Genomic DNA, 17,958 nt, shown 5'->3' with positions numbered 1-17,958 from the left:
TGCTTCGCTGGTACTTTCCTCTTTTGTCAAGTCTTTTTCTTCACTTGACGATTGATCCACAGCAGTCACTTCTTTTCTTTTCTCTTTCACTTTCGGCCTTCCTCCTTCGTTCAAACTTTCTTTACCCTTTTCTTTTATTGGTGAGATACTTAGTCTTCTCTTTGCACCATGTCCATTTGATGGACCTGCGATCTTTTCTGTAGAGGCTTGAACTCTTTCGTTCTGTTCTGCCTCGTTCTCTCCTTCTGGGGAATCAATCACGTTCTCTTTTTCTTTTTCTGTATCGTCTGCTTCTGGGAAAGCCCTCCTCTGATCAGGCTCTCCTGCTTTTTCACTTTTCTCGAGCCCTTCGTCACCGTTATTTTCTTCAGGCTCTGTATCACTTTCAGCTGCTTCAGGCTCCTTGTCACCTTCAGCTGCTTCAGGCTTTTTGCTACCCTCAGCTGCTTCAGGTTCTTTGTCACCTGCAGCTTCTTCGTCGCTGTCTGAACTTTCTCCTTGGTCTTCCCCAAGTGAGTTGGTGTCTTCGTTGTCGGAGAATATCTCCTTTTCTCCTGCTTCTGCCTGTTCGCTTTCAGTTCGCTTTTGTTCTGTCTCAGCACTCGGCACTGCTTTATCAGGCACTGGTACTTTCAGCGCTTCAACTTCCTCATCTGTGGGACACAACACCTTCTTTGTGTGACTGGCGTGAATCCAGTTGGGAACCCCCGCACACTTCACAGCGGTAGTTGTCGTCAGGATCACTTGGAAAGGGCCTTTCCAACGGGGTTCCAAACGCGATTTTCTCACGTGCTTCTTTACCACGACCCAGTCTCCTGCTTTCAGCGCGTGTCCTGGACCTTGGATCGGTGGCAAGGTGGTCGCTTCCACCTGGTGAGAGAAAGAGCGAACCACGTCAGCCAGTCCTTTGCAGTAGTCTAACACCATATCATCTGTAATATTCAAAAGCATGTTTGCGGGAACTGCAGGAAGTCTCATAGCCCTGCCCATGAGAATTTCATGTGGAGACAATCCAGTTTTTCTATCAGGAGTGTTTCTCATTGACATTAGCACTAAGGGCAATGCGTCAGGCCATTTCAAATTTGTCGATGCACATATTTTTGCCATTCTCGATTTCAGCGTACCATTCATCTGCTCCACCAGTCCTGATGCTTCAGGGCGATAGCTACAGTGCAGCTTTTGCTCAATGTTCAGTGCTTCGCATAGTAACTTCATCACCTCGTTATTGAAGTGACTTCCCCTATCTGATTCTAAAGAGATCGGGAATCCGAAACGTGGTATCAACTCCCTCAACAATAGTTTGGCAACTGTAAGACTGTCATTTCTACGTGTAGGATATGCCTCAATCCAGTGACTAAAAATGCACACAATCACCAACACATATTTCAGACCCCCATGCACAGGCATCTCAATGAAGTCCATCTGCATGCGGCTAAAAGGACCGCTTGCCCTACCAATGTGACTCGCGCTCACAACTGTTCCCTTCCCTGGGTTCATCTGCTGGCAAGTGACACATCGATGGCAAACTGCTTCTGCAGCTTGGCGAAATCTGGGGTTAAACCAATCAGTTTTGAACAATCTTATCATGGCATCTCTCCCTAGGTGAGCTTGCCCATGATAGAACCGCGCAAGCTGTGATAAGAGACTATTTGGCAAAACAAATTTTCCCTCATGTGAAACCCATAACTCGTCCTGTCTCTTTATACATTGTGATTTAATCCAGGAATCTCTTTCATCATCCCTGACATTGTTCTGTAGTGCTTTCAGTTCCTCTATTGTATCTACAACCTTCAAGGCAAATGCTTCAGCTGGTTCGAGTTCTGGCTCATTTATCGTATTCCAATCATCCCTTAGTAATATACAGTTCAAGGCACAAAATCTTGCGACTTGATCTGCATATGCATTTCCCAGAGACACATAGTCCTGTCCTTTCGTGTGAGCACTGCACTTTACCACTGCAACTTCAGCTGGCACTTGAATGGCATGTAACAATTCCCTTATCCTCTCCCCGTTCTTCACTGGGGATCCTGAAGAGGTCAGGAAACCTCTCTGTGACCATAGTTGTCCAAAGTCATGCACAATCCCAAATCCGTATTGACTATCAGTGTAAATGGTGACCTTCATCAATGCAGATAGTTGACATGCTCTGGTAAGGGATACAAGTTCTGCTACTTGTGCAGAATAGACTCCTTGAAGCCATCCCGCTTCCAAGACACCTGTCACAGTACATACAGCATATCCTGCTTTCAAAATCCCCATCCCATCTCTTAGACATGAACCATCAACAAAAAGAATTTGGTCATTTACATCAAGCTTGGTATCCTTGATGTGCGGTCGGGGTTTTGTGCAAAATTCAGTCACCTGAAGGCAGTCATGCTCGACGTCTTCAGCGTTCTCAATTTCAGCATTTTCTCCAGGAAGCAAGGTAGCTGGATTCAACGTAGTGCACCTTTTCAGCTGCACATTCGGTGAGCCCAGAATTATCGTTTCATACCTCGTGAGTCTTGCTCCAGTCATGTGTTGCGTTCGGGAGCGGGTCAAAAGTATCTCGACTGAGTGAGGGACCATGACTGTTACTGGGTGTCCCATCACTATTCCTTCACTCTGAGTGAGGCTGATACCAACTGCTGCTACGGCGCGCAAACACCCTGGGAGTGCTGCTGCAACCGGATCCAAAGTAGCTGAAAAATACGCTACTGGTCTGTTTACGCCACCATGGGCTTGGGTCAAGACAGACAAAGAACATGCATCACGTTCATGGCAAAACAATGTGAAAGGCTTGGTGTAGTCAGGCATACCTAAAGCTGGAGCCCTGCACATGCATTCCTTCAGTTCAACAAAAGCATCCATCTCGTCTCCTTTCAGCTCAATTTCATCCAAGGCATCTTTCTGGGTCAATTTCAGTAGGGGCTTCGCTAGAGACGAAAAGTTGGGGATCCACTGGCGACAATATCCCACCATTCCCAAAAACTTCCTCACCTCCTTCCTTGTCTTTGGTGGACTCATCTGAAGAATGCTTGTGACTCTTTCCTTCATTATTCTCTGTGACCCTTTCTCTATTTGGTGACCCAAATATTTCACTTTCTTCTGACAGAACTGTAATTTGGAAGGAGACACCTTATGTCCATTCCTTCCCAAATGGTTCAACAGAGCAATGGTATCGGCTGTGCAGCCATTTTCTGTCTTTGATGCAACCAGTAGATCATCAATATACTGTACTAGAGTTGACTCGAATGGCAACTCTAACTCTTCCAAATCTTTCTTTAGAACCTGATTGAATATTGACGGTGACTCAGAAAACCCTTGAGGGATTCGACACCAACTGTACACCCTGTCTAGAAATTTGAAACAAAAGAGGAATTGGCTGTCCTCATGAAGAGGCACCGAAAAGAATGCTTGTGACAAATCGATGACTGAGAACCATTCAGCATCGCAAGGGACTTGAAACATTATCACAGCTGGATTCGGTACAACAGGGCAGCACTTTATTATGATGTCATTTATTTTCCTCAAATCCTGCACGAGTCGGACCTTTCCACTTGGCTTTATTAGTCCCATTATTGGTGAATTACATGGACTGCTTAGCACTTCTTTCAGTACCCCCTGCTTTACAAATTCGTCAATGAGTTGGGCAACTTTCATGAGGGTGTCTTGTGGCATGTGGTATTGTGGGGTCTGGGGAAAGATCGCATTGGGCTTTACCATCACTTTTACTGGTTCCACTCCTTTCATCAATCCCACCTCTTTCCCTGTCATGTCCCACACTTCCTTTCCGACTGTTTCCCGTAATTCTGCTGGGATATCTTCTTCAGTTATCATCGGGAAGAGACAAATCAGAGGATACTCTTCGTCGACTGTCTCCATTTCATCCCCCTCTACACTGTCCTCTTCTTCCCCATCATTGCTCGTTTCAATTGTTATTCCTTCGTTTGAACACATTATCGAACAACCCAATTTACACAATAGGTCTCTCCCTAACAGTGCTATCGGGCTTGAGTCACACACCACAAACTGATGTACCCCTTGATAGTTACCGATGCTGACTGGAACCGGATCTGTTATCGGGTTCGTCAGATGTCTGTTTGCTACTCCCACCACTTGAACTGTCCTCCCTGAGAGAGGCAAATTTGGAACTTCACTGCTCTTAACGGTTGAACGTGTGGCTCCCGTGTCAACCAAGAATGAGACACGATGACCCATTACTCTTCCCTCTACGTACGGACCCCTTTGATCAACTTCCAAGGATGCCGCAAGCACACAATCTCCTTCTTCTCCCGAACTCTCACTTTCCCATACGTTGTTTATTCCACTCTCACTGTGTAAGGGGAACTGTTGTACTGTGCCATTTGTACTCATTACCTGACCCGTTACCTGTGGAGGAACCATCACTTGCTGCTGACTCATTGGTGCCAAAGGTATTTGCATTTGCTGATTAGGTACCATAGGTAACTGCTGTTGCATTGGCTGCATTTGCGTCATCTGCACACGAGGCATCTGCATCTGCTGTGGCTGCATAGGTTGTAATCCCTGCAATTGATTTACAGTCTGAAAATTTGAGTTTGGACCTCTCATTTTCGGTCCTCTCATTGTCTGAAATGCATTGACATCATTGTTTTGCTGACCAACACCTGCACCTGCACCTGCACCCGCACCTACACCTGCACCTTCCTGTACCACCATCGGGCACTCGCGTTTCCAATGACCGACGATCCCGCACACGTGACACGGCATCACCTTCTTCATTGCCTGCACACCCGTCACAACAGTGTTCAAATCCGGACCATTATTCACAAAACCTCCTCGACCTCTGCCTCTGGCCTGTGGCTGAAACGCCATGTTTCCCTGCAACTGCAACTGCTGTTGCGGTACCTGCTGTTGGAACCCTTGCATCCCTTGCAAACCTTGCAGACCTTGCAACCCTTGGAGACCTGTTTGAGCTGCCTTAAGCTGCATCATCATCACCTTCTCTTTTAATTTTTTCTGTTTCACTTCAATTTCGTCGCTACAGTATTTCGCATAAGTCAAGACCTCATCGATCGGTTTCGACTGCCAACAAATCAAATGCGACTTTATCATTTGGCTTATCTCTGGCCTCAGCCCTTCCACAAATCTGAAAACAAAATGGAGCATGTCCTTAGCCTCTATTGTTTCCGTGCCACTGTAGTTCTTGAACGCCTTCAACAACCTCTCATAGTAACTATGAATCGATTCTTTAGTCTCTTGGGCAGTTCGGTCAATCTTCTGCCAATCCACATTCTTCGCGGGTACCTTCGTTTTCAAATGCTCAATCACCTTATAGTACAAGCTCATCACCATAGGTGATGGTGCGCCCGTTTCCCTGTGTCTCTCCGGTTCACTGGTCGGCCAACCTACAGCTCTTTTGCAATCCTCCCACAAATCTGCCGGAACCACAATCTCAAACAGAGTATTCAGGTCTTCCCAGAGACATTTTGCAAGTTTCACAAACCTATCAGTCTGCTGGTACCATTCAATTGGTTTCTCTCTTAGTTTGGGAAAATCGTCCGTAAAGGACTGAATGTCGCTTCTGTGCCATGGTACATGTACTAATTTTCCTCCAGCTGTTTCCCTCATTGGTAACATTGTTACTGTATCACCACTCTGCGGTCTTTTCTCATTGTGCTCTGTAGCACTGTCCCTCCTCTTGTCCTTCCTCTTTACCCATCTGCTTTCCCATTTGTCTAGGCACCTCCACACTTGTGCACTCTGTAGCAATTCTCTAAGGTGGGTCTTCATGCCTGCTGACCTCATGTGTTCAAAATCTGTTGTCCCAAAATCTAACCTGTAGCTCCTGCTCAAGTGTTTCGTCTTGTCTATGTCAACCCCGTTTCTGTCAGCTGCTTCCTGCAAGCTCTTATGTACCTTGTTCACTTCCTTCGTAATCCTGGGACATAGATACCTCAGCTCTTCTTCAGTGTAGGACTCTAACCTGTTCACACCCATTGTCCCTTCCACCAATTCTTGTGCTTCCATGTTCAACCTGACCCTATTCATGTAGTCTTCTCCTTTCCCACTAGCTGAATTTTGTGTGGAATTCAGACTGTTGAACCACTGGGTCAACTGTTGCGCATTCACCCCCATCAGGGTGGCGTTTACATCAACTGCCATCGATGGCTGTGGCAGCTTTTCAGTGTTCGACGTGAGAGGTATTATCAGTGGGGGGCACGTCCTCACCAGTGTTGACTGAGCACATACGGGACTAAACTCCATCAAGGACCCAGACCCAGTTGGCTGAGCCGCTATCGGAGTTATCCCTGGAATGTTTTCTATGCACCTTCTTTCTGTCCCATTCTGCAGCATTGATCCCTGACTGTTCAGACCCGTATTAGGCTGACTATACAGAGGTACTACTGGACCTACAGTAATGGGTAAGGATATCGCGTCTGGGCTCTGTCCACTCCCCATGTTCTGAGGCATGTTCATTCCCACACCCTGGGTCATCATTGTTGGCATGCCCACCTGGCTCCCCATCATTTGAACATGTGCGTTTCCTCCCTGCATCTGCTTTTGAGGCATCATAAACTGAGTTGAGTCAGCTTGTGCCATTGTTGGGTTGTAACCATTCTGTACTCCTCTTACTGTTGGATCTAGAATCATTCCTGCACTGTTGTCACTGTTGTAGTACCCTGGCATCTGCGGCTGATAATTTTCTGCTGGTTTCAACACGGGCACATCTGGATATATTCTCCTAACTTGCGGTATCTGCGGGGTGAGCAGCAGACTCGGGTCCTTAGATCCCGATGATGCTCCTGAACTCTGGGTTTCATTGCTCTGTATCGGTGCTGGAGGGGCAGAACTGGTACTTGGACCTTGTCCATTCTCTGCATAAGGCGGTGGACGGTCGTTCAGCAATTGCATTATTAACTCCTCATCCTCTAACTCCTCTTCTCTTCTCAACTTTTCCTCGTCCTCTCTATCCTTAGAACACTTTCTGTCTGTCTTACAGGTAGCTTTCTTACCTGTCTCTTCTCCTTCCTTAGTAATTGCGGGGAACAATTTTATCCCCTGCAATACATCTGACCTCCACACCTTCTGTGCATTATCCCACCTAGCATCCGCTAGTGTCTTTTCTACCTTCCTCATTCTGGTCTCGAACTTCTTTTGCTGTTGCTGTCTGGCCATCAGTTCCCAAATTGCAAGAGCCTCAAACTGTGCTGGCCTTGGAGGCACCTTCATGTCGTACATCGTGAATCTCAGATTCTCTAAAATCTTTATATTGAATGTCCCGTATATCGGAAACGCTACGCTCCCATGTTTCTCTGTCAACTTGTGCCATTGCTTTAGCCAAAGGCACGGAGCTACCCCCTTTTCTTCCATTACAATGTAAGCTGGTGTACCCTCAGGCGGCGTCTCCTCTCCTACGTTCGCTTTAATGTAAGACTCCCCCTTCATTGCGCTCCTAAATGCTTTAAAGAATTTCATTTTTCTCGTCTTCTATTTAACCAAGTTTATAACCAATATTTGACTTCAATTCCACAAAACTTTAATCAATAGGTAACTTTAATTGCACAAAATTTGTAATCAATAGGTGACTTTTATTCCCGGAATACTCTTCACCTGCCTTTCCCCTTCCAATCGAGTCCCACGGACTGCGTCCAATCCGTGCGCGACCCTTCTCTGCAAACAACCTATTCCAGCGCAGCTCTTAGTGACGTCACACTCACACACACTGCGGCTGACAAAGCCTCGCGGCTAGTCCTCCTTCACTCACCTCTCTTCGTAACAACTTCTTGCATAAATTGCGAGCTACCAAAAAAATAAAACAGATCTGTCGGTTTACTACAGTAAGGGTAACACAGTCGCTTTAGGACCTTAGGGACTTTTCACCAACCGTGGCCACTATTCGATCTCTTTCACCAGCCTCTGTCGCGCCGCGCGGTGCGGCGCGAGCCGAGAGCTCGACTTCGGCCGGGCGTTCGGCTCGGGCCGCGCACCGCGTTATTAAGACGCGGCGCGCCCCCAGCCTCTCCTGCGCGTTTCGAGGCCCCAGATTTGCTTGGGGCCTTGTTCTTCCTTCTGCCTTTCACTGTCCCAGGGGTCTCTGAACCCTCTTACCTGTTTTTCTTCGTTTCTTTGTCCTTTCTTCTGTTTGCAGTCTGTTGTGTGCCTTTCTTTATGTCTTTTCCTCCTTCCCAGATTCCTGTGCTTTCCCAGCATTCCTTGTTCCCTATTCTCTATGGTTCCTCTACTATTCTGTTCTATATATTGTTTCCCTATCTAAGATGGTGTCCTTTTACTTCCTGTGGGTCACTTCCTGTTTGTTGGTATATAAGGGCTGTGTTTTTCCTCTTTCCTTGCGCTGCAACACTTTCTGCTCAGTTGGTGTCTTCGCTCCTGATTTCCTTGCCTTTTGGTTTTGGACTCAGCATTCTGTATTTTCTGATTTTTGCTCCTTTTGGATTCCTGTTTGTTGTTCTTGTTTTTCTCCAGGACTTTTCCTGTTTGGAGGTTTTTCCCCTTTGGAAGGGGTTTTTCCCTCTGGCGCTACTTTCTGAAGGGCACGGTCTGTTCTTGGTGTCTCCATTGCCTACAGCACCGTGGCTACCAGAAAGAGTCGCCCCTTTTTGGGCCAAAGCCGAACATTGAAGATTCACGCCACCAGATCTGCAAATTCCAGGCGCAAGCAGCACGTGAGTCGTGACAGATTGCAGCGCCTAACCATTCCGACGTCCTCAAACATCATGGATAATACAGTGGCGGCTGCTGCAGATCCGGAGCAATCTCTGTTAACCACGATTCAGCAACAAGCCCAGGAGTTGCAACAACTACGTAATGAAAATGCTGCGTTACGACAGGCTTTGGCCCTCCGCACCAGTGATGTTCCGACAATCTCCGCTTCTACCCCTTGTTTCTCTGGTGAACCAACCAAGCTTCGCGAGTTCTTGGATGCTTTAACGGTGTATTTCGCCTTCCGACCTACTCAATTCTCCCACGACAGGACCAAGGTGGGTTATCTTATCAGTGCCTTATCCGGCCCAGCCTTGGCCTGGGCAACCCCGATGGTGTCCTCCGACGACCCTGTATTGTCAGACTATTCCGCCTTTGTGAGTCGCTTCAAACAAATGTTTAGCCGTCCTGGATTGGAAGCCTCCGCTGAAGAAGCCTTGTGCGACATCCAACAAGGCTCCCAAGACGTCCTGCAATATATAACCCGTTTTCGTCAGCTGGCGGCAGAGACCACTTGGGTGGAACGTACTCTGGTAACATTATTTCGTAGAGGACTCAAAGAAGAAATAAAGGATGAACTAGTGCATTCTACCAGAGCGGAAGATCTTCGTGGCCTGATGGATCAAGCACTGTCCATCGAATATCGTCTTCAGGAACGGAGATCGGAAAAGAAAAGGAGTAGAGGGTTTACCCAACCAAGTAGCTCCCGTGCATACCTGCAGCGTTCCGAGGAACCTCGCACTCCTGCTAGAGACATCGAAGGGGAACCCATGCAGGTGGATACTACCCGAGGTCCGCTCTCTGCTAGTGAACGAGAAGACAGACGCAAGAGAGGGTTGTGCTTGTATTGTGGTTCTGCTGGTCACATACTCCGTACCTGTCCAGTACGTCCGTCCAGACCTTCGGGAAACGCCACCTCCCGTCCTCTGTAAGAAGGGAGGGGACGGGATCTACAGCTATACCTTCCATCAGCTCCTTTAATGACAATACAACTGCCTTGTTCATCTTTCCTGTCCTGTTACAACTTCCTGACGGTCGTCAAGAAAAGACTATGGCATTACTAGACTGTGGTGCTAGTGGTATATACATGGACAAGACATGGGCTGCTGCTAACCTAGTTCCTACTCAAGCAAAAGAAGTACCCGAACAGGTACACACTGTGGATGGATCTTTGATATCCTCTGGTCCTGTAGACACCACTACCCTGATGTTAAGTCTACAGGTGGGAAACCATCAAGAACACATCTCCTTCGATCTTATTACGTCCCCTAACCATACCATCATTCTTGGAATTCCGTGGCTCATTAGACATAACCCATATATAAATTGGGTTACCCGGACAGTCTCTTTGTCTTCGCAATTTTGTCACGAGAACTGTTTTACTTCCGACAAGTATTGGTCTCCGAAAAGATCCTTAGCTACTGAAGGTGCCACTGGTATGTCCATTAATACGGTCCAAGGGGTCCCAGACCACTATTTGGAGTTTCAGGATATTTTCCAAAAACCGTCAAAACCTGTGCTACCTCCACATCGAGAATATGATTGTGCAATTCCATTAGAACCCGGCACAATTGTTCCTTTTGGGAGGATGTACTCCCTCACGGAACCCGAAAGGGAAGTTCTAAAGGAGTATCTGGACGAAAATATACAGAGTGGTCTTATTGTTCCATCGTCGTCTCCGGCTGGGGCCCCTCTCTTTTTTGTGCCCAAGAAGACTAAGGATCTTCGTCCGTGCCTGGATTTTCGAGGTCTGAATAAAATCACCATTAAAGATCGTTATCCTTTGCCTCTCATCAGGGACATACTGGAAGCAATCAGAGGGGCCCAACGTTTTACTAAATTGGATTTACGAGGAGCCTACCACCTTTTACGCATAAGAGAAGGCGACGAATGGAAGACAGCATTCAGGACCCCATTTGGCCATTTTGAATATAGGGTTATGCCGTTTGGTCTTACTAACGCCCCGGCAATCTTCCAGAGATTTATGGACTCAGTGTTTTCAGACCTACTTAATCAGACAGTCGTGATCTACCTAGATGACATTCTTATTTATTCTAGAAATCCTGAACTCCATACTTCCCATGTGAAACAAGTTCTTCAAAGACTTCGTGATCATCAACTATTTTGCAAACCAGAGAAATGTGAGTTCGACATAACGGAAGTCAAATATCTGGGCTATCATTTAAGTCCCACCGGCATAGCTATGGACCAAGAAAAGGTACAAGCTATCCTAGAGTGGCCTTCTCCTTCTACCATAAAAGAAACACAATGTTTCCTAGGTTTAGCAAACTTCTATCGACAATTCATTCTAGACTTTGCCAGTCAGACTAGCCACATAACTCACACCTTAAAGAAGGACAATTTAAAGAAGGGGTTTGTCTGGACTGAGACTGCTGAAGCAGCCTTTCAAAGCTTAAAGAGAGCCTTCACCCAAGCCCCCATCTTAAGACATCCAGATACCACCAAGCAATTTATAGTAGTAACTGATGCTTCTGAGAGAGCCATCGGAGCTGTCTTACTCCAACGACAAGAGGATGATGGCCTTGAACATCCTGTTTTCTATTTGTCTCATATCCTTTCCACAGCTGAACAACATTATTCCGTACTTGAAAGGGAATTATTGGCTCTGAAAACAGCCTGCCTTGAGTGGAGGCAGTTTCTGATGGGTTCCAAGGAACCATTTGAGGTGAGGACAGACCACCGTAATTTGCAATGTTTAAGAAATTTTGTATGCCAGAATAGTCGTCAGGCCCGCTGGGCCTTTTTCTTCAGTCAGTACGATTTTTATATTACATATATTCCAGGATCCCAAAACATTCTGGCTGATGCTCTGTCTCGCCGATATCCAGAGTGTTCTCCTTCCTCATCCCAGTATCTTCTAGAACCCAGTAAGATCATTGGAGTGGCTCAGTCTTTCCTGGAAGAAGTACAACAAGAATACGCCAACCTATCGGACCATGACATAGAAGAACTAAGACCATTATTGTACAAGAAACAAGGATATTTTTATTACCAAGACCTGATATTCCTCCCTACAAACAAGGTGCAAAAGAAAGCATTACAAATGTGCCATGATTCCCCTGTAGCTGGTCACAGAGGCATCAAAGCCACACAAGAATTACTTTCACGATTTTTTTGGTGGCCTACCTGGAAACTGGATGTGGAAAGATACGTTCAGGCCTGTCCCATATGTGCCCAAGTCAAAATACCTCACACCAGACCGGCAGGATTACTACAACCTTTGCCTGTTCCATCGGCCCCATGGCATACTATCTCTACTGATTTTATGTGTTCGCTCCCACCATCAGCAGGAAACCGGGTTATCATGGTCACAGTGGATTCTTTCACAAAGATGGCTCATTTCACTGGCCTAAAAAAGCTGCCTACTTCCCAAGAACTAGGTCAAATATTCATAGATCATGTCTTCCGTCTCCATGGACTTCCACATACCATAATCTCTGATAGAGGACCTCAGTACATCTCCCGATTTTGGAAGCATTTTTGTAAAACACTGAATATGAATAGAGCCCTGTCTTCAGGGTTCCATCCTCAGACCAACGGACAGACTGAGCGTCTGAACCAAGGACTAGAGCAATATCTTCGATGCTTTTGCAATTCTACCCAAAGTAACTGGAGCACTTACCTCTCTTTAGCTGAATTTTCCTACAATAACTCAGTCCATAGTGCCTCCAAGGTCACTCCCTTTTTCTGTTCCTATGGTTTTCATCCTACCTCTTTCCCTACTTCTCCACAATCCAACTCTCCTCTACCTGCTATTAACTATTTCTCCAAACGCCTTCTCCAACTCCATAAACTAATTCGATCTAATTTGTTACATACCAAGAGGTATATGAAGAAGGCTGCAGACAAGAGACGTACAACCAATCCAAATTATCATCTGCAAGATAAAGTCTGGCTCTCCTCCAAATTCTTGCCCTCACGTCTCTCTCAAAACAAGTTCACACCTCGTTACTATGGGCCTTTCCGTATTCTCCAGTTGGTCAATCCTGTCACTGTCCGTCTTCACTTACCCCATACATGGAAGATCCATCCGGTTTTTCATGTTTCTCAGCTTAAACCTTATGTGCCTGATCCTTACTCACGTCAGTTTCCTTGTCCACCTCCTGTCCTTGTGAATGATGCTCCTGAATATGAAGTGCAGGAAATCTGTGACTCTCGTCTTTTTCATAAACGACTTCAGTATCTGATTCATTGGAAGGGTTATCCTCTCAGTGAATGTTCATGGGAAGATGCCTCTTCCGTTCACGCTCCTCTCCTGACTCAACGCTTTCACTGTTTATTCCCTCTTAAACCTGGGCCTTCGGGAGGGGGACCTACTGTCGCGCCGCGCGGTGCGGCGCGAGCCGAGAGCTCGACTTCGGCCGGGCGTTCGGCTCGGGCCGCGCACCGCGTTATTAAGACGCGGCGCGCCCCCAGCCTCTCCTGCGCGTTTCGAGGCCCCAGATTTGCTTGGGGCCTTGTTCTTCCTTCTGCCTTTCACTGTCCCAGGGGTCTCTGAACCCTCTTACCTGTTTTTCTTCGTTTCTTTGTCCTTTCTTCTGTTTGCAGTCTGTTGTGTGCCTTTCTTTATGTCTTTTCCTCCTTCCCAGATTCCTGTGCTTTCCCAGCATTCCTTGTTCCCTATTCTCTATGGTTCCTCTACTATTCTGTTCTATATATTGTTTCCCTATCTAAGATGGTGTCCTTTTACTTCCTGTGGGTCACTTCCTGTTTGTTGGTATATAAGGGCTGTGTTTTTCCTCTTTCCTTGCGCTGCAACACTTTCTGCTCAGTTGGTGTCTTCGCTCCTGATTTCCTTGCCTTTTGGTTTTGGACTCAGCATTCTGTATTTTCTGATTTTTGCTCCTTTTGGATTCCTGTTTGTTGTTCTTGTTTTTCTCCAGGACTTTTCCTGTTTGGAGGTTTTTCCCCTTTGGAAGGGGTTTTTCCCTCTGGCGCTACTTTCTGAAGGGCACGGTCTGTTCTTGGTGTCTCCATTGCCTACAGCACCGTGGCTACCAGAAAGAGTCGCCCCTTTTTGGGCCAAAGCCGAACATTGAAGATTCACGCCACCAGATCTGCAAATTCCAGGCGCAAGCAGCACGTGAGTCGTGACAGCCTCGGCCGCTATTCGGTCTTTCTCAGTCCCCACATTCGCAAGCAAATCTGACCCGCAGACCTACTCTCAACTTGTCAATGATCTGTTCTAGTGCACTTAGAATCTTGTCAAAGCCCGAAGTCGAAGTTTCTTTCACTCCTTAACACACGTACCCGACTTGTTGACCACGCCCGATCAACCTACTAAACCGCCCAGACCACAACATGGATCAACATACTCCGGAGTCTCTTGACCTCGCAGGGCCCGTCTCAACAACAACAACCACGTGGACCTTTTTATGCACAAAGCGCCAGACGCACTTGAAGTTCGACGACTTCCCTACTCTCGTACTCGGAGCCGCACCTCCGCTATCTCCATGAAGTTCGACGACTTCTCTATTTCTACACTCGGAGTCGCACCTCCGCTATCCTTAAAAGAAAATCCTCGCAACCTTTTCATACACCCTGCGGCAATAAGCTGTGCAAGCGCAAAACCCTAACTTCACTCATACCATCACTAGTACCGCCAACGCTGTTTCCACACCTCCGTTCTCTCCATTCGCAAGCTCCGGGATCCCGGGAAAGTCGCGGTGGACCTAGCCCATCATCATCTTGTCAATCCGTTCTACCCAAGAAAATCTAATTCAACTTTTCAAATGGGGTCTCAAAATGCGTAACCGTTAATTCGACACCATGTACTTTAATAGTACAGGGTCCCCAAAAGACGAAACCGTCCTCTGCTACCATCTACTGATAGAGCGGAACGTGGGAACAAATTTACCTACGTTTGGACGCTCTTTAGGCCGATGAATCTTTTGACTTAGTGGGAACTCTCTGCACTATTATATCGATCAGTCGCATCAAATCAATAATCAATAACGAACATAAGCAACACCTTGAACAACATAACACTTTATAATTAATCCAGAATACATTTCGGCGAACCCTGACCTTTCAGTCAGGAATAACCACACTAGTTTATTGCAAAGTTAGTGAATTTATTTCCCTATATTAACAAAGCTAGCACAATGTAAATGTGTCTCAACACCAAATGATAAACATATATGAACATTAATAGCTGTCCATAACGTCGAAACAAGTGTAATCTATGAAGCATTTGAATCACAAGGCATTCGATAATGGCTATGCAAAGCACTAATACGATAATCTGTAATGAACTAATTGTGTACATTTAGTCAGCATAACAAGATCTCAATTGCATCGTGCAACATATGGAATCCTCGTCTAACCTCAAATTAGCATCGGCATGTGGGACTTCATGCAAAAACAATTTAGCAACATTAATTTAGAAAACTCCTAGCTAGGGCTCTTACCAAAATCAGCAGTTGGTTACCTAAAAGAAACACAATGCAATTTTACAGTTTCCTTTCATATTTACCAATTATGATCAGCATACAAGGAAGTCTTCGTCTCACAGGTACCGTTCTTCGGTCAGCATGGGTACCGTTTCTCGACCAGCATGGGACGGGACAAAGGGGCAGGGGTGGTCGGGGCAATTGCCTCACGGCGGCAAGGTAAAACTAATACTTCATGCAAAGGGATCAAATCAAAGTTACAGTCTCTAGGGCAAGAATCGTTAAAAGTCTCTTTCTCTCGATTAGAGACAGAGTCAAAGTCTCTCAAAATGGTATCGCAGCAAAGTGGGCCATACTAGCTACGAAGTCTACAAAATGGCGGGTATCGAGCTGGTAATGGCTACCTTCTTCTCGTGCACCTGGGTTTTATAGACAACAGTTCAAGTCCTGTAGGGTCTCCATTGGTGGGTTCATAGGTTAGCTTCAAATTGACCAATCAAACACGACAGTTCTCAAGCTTTTACTTCAGCATACATTATCCTTGGAGATGGGTACGTAATTTGCAACATTGTTTCCCAATTAGCTTACTCTCAGAGCCTCCATTGTCCGCACCTGCAAGTCGACCTTGAATTAAAAGGAAAATATGCCAGGCTGGCACCAACTTTAAGATATGCATGTGAACAGGTTCTGTGGAAAAGTACAGCTTCAAGCAAAAATACACGTTTAATAGCACAGTGGAAAAATACGAGCATCTAAACCGTGAGACCAGGCAACTAGGCCAAAGCCTCTGCTAAAGTAATGCTAAGCTAAAGCATTTCAAACAAGCAAATCGTAGCACACGTTTATGATTATGTCGGATTAGTGCAATTCTGATTCACCACGTTATATAAAGCACGCGTATAAATGATGGCAAACTACTCTGAGGGCACATTTTGTCCCCGTACAATCTTAATTAATTCGGTTAATATCACACATGATTATTTCAGCACTACGTTTAAGCGTTAATAAATCAAAACCTTCATTTTCTGCTTCATCAGCCTTTCGCAGGACCATACTTTTATTATGGAATACGCATTTTCACCTAACATATCCTGTTGTGGTATAATGTGTATGTCTTTTATATACACATCTTTGTAGTACAGCGGGAAGCAGCACTAATCTCTCTATATTATCTTAAACATACATATACACTCAGCAGCACAGTTACAGTTCTTGATGATGGAACTGCCATTTTACGTCAACATTGCAAGATTGTAATAATATTGAAATCTTTAAAAACTATTAGTGAAAGAAATCAGTAGTAACTTTAAACATTTTATTGAAAAAACTATTTTCCAACATTACAAACAACAACTACATTAACAAACTACAACAACAACAGTTATAAAAACAAAACATCAAACTTTGTTAAATTGTTTACATTTCACTTTCTTCCCATTACTAGGTAGTAACACATGCTCCCCTTTTGCTTCATTTGCCTACTAGTTCCTTCTCATTACTAGGTAGTAACACTGCCTCTCCTTTTGATTCACTTGCCTACTAGATTTTCTTATATGTGGATCTTCTTGTCCTTTGTTTCACCCAGCTTAGCCTGCCAAACATTATCTCCTTCTATAGTCTTTTATGGCAAGCGTACTGTTGCATCTTTCTTCTAAATTAAACGATTTTTGTTTTCCTTCTCCATTTATTGTGTGACATGATACTTCTGTTTTTCAGAGCTTAATTTGCCATTTTCCTCTTAAAAAAGAAAACAGCCAAAAAATGTAAAATCACATACTGATCAATAATTGTTAGCAATTGTGTATCACTACATTCTATGACGGTTTCACCCACAATCACATATTACTATGCACTGTACCACTAACCTCATATTCTTTTCTCTTAAAGAATTCCTACCATCAAACACTGCGTTTTTTATCCACTATTAAATTATAACATGCCGTCAAACATGGTTCCTTAACAATTTATAAAGTAACACAATCCTCTTCACGTACTTTTCCTAACAGTGAGCACAATGTTTACTCTAGAAATAGCAATATATCCACTCAATCATCTCATGGGGGTAACATATGTGAATAGTAAGGTTTCTAAAAACACTAGGCCTTGTATTAACAGATTGAAGATTATTTGTTTTATAATTTCAGAAACACTGCCTCTTTTACTTACAACTACATACAGATTGAACATTGAATTTTTTAACACAACTTCCAATATTTTGTGAAATCTCTCTACAATCAAAAGTCAACCTCTCAAAACCTATATTAAGAAACACACACCTCTACAAACAGCTTTTTACTCACTAACACTTGTATACAATAAATTTACCAACATCAGTGCACTTATTGACACTCCTGAAACAAAGATCATAAAATATATTTTTAATTACTGGAACTTAGAGCAGGTTCGTATGTGCAGCTGACGACACCAGTCTGTCTCAGGCCCGAGTTCAGTCACTTCTGTTGAGCACAATCCAAAAGGCTATCTTTCTGCTCCAAATCACCAAGAACAAGATGGGCTATCTTGGTTCCACACTCAACCGCAACACAGCATTTTTCAACCATGTAATAAAAATGGCAATTATTGGTTGACCCTTGGCCCTTTTTTCTACTTCTCCCCATTACAATCTACAGACTTTCACAGGATTGTAAAACACCTCATGGCAGGCTCAGTAATTTTCCCTCAGGTGTGGCCAGCCTTTTCCAAGATTGCACATGTCCATACAGCAAGCTTCACTCCGTGAAGCTTGTGAGCTGCTCTTGTGAGAGTCTTGTGGGATCACAAGAAAACGTTAGGTAAATAGTAGTATGAGGAAGGAGTTTCCTCTGCACCTAGACTCATCTCTTATATGACAAGTGTGTGT

The sequence above is a fragment of the Pleurodeles waltl genome, chromosome 7 (genome assembly GCF_031143425.1).
Source record: "Pleurodeles waltl isolate 20211129_DDA chromosome 7, aPleWal1.hap1.20221129, whole genome shotgun sequence".
NCBI classification, from domain to species: domain Eukaryota; kingdom Metazoa; phylum Chordata; class Amphibia; order Caudata; family Salamandridae; genus Pleurodeles; species Pleurodeles waltl.
The sequence above is the reverse complement of the archived record's forward strand: the minus strand, read 5'-3'. Positions refer to the sequence as shown.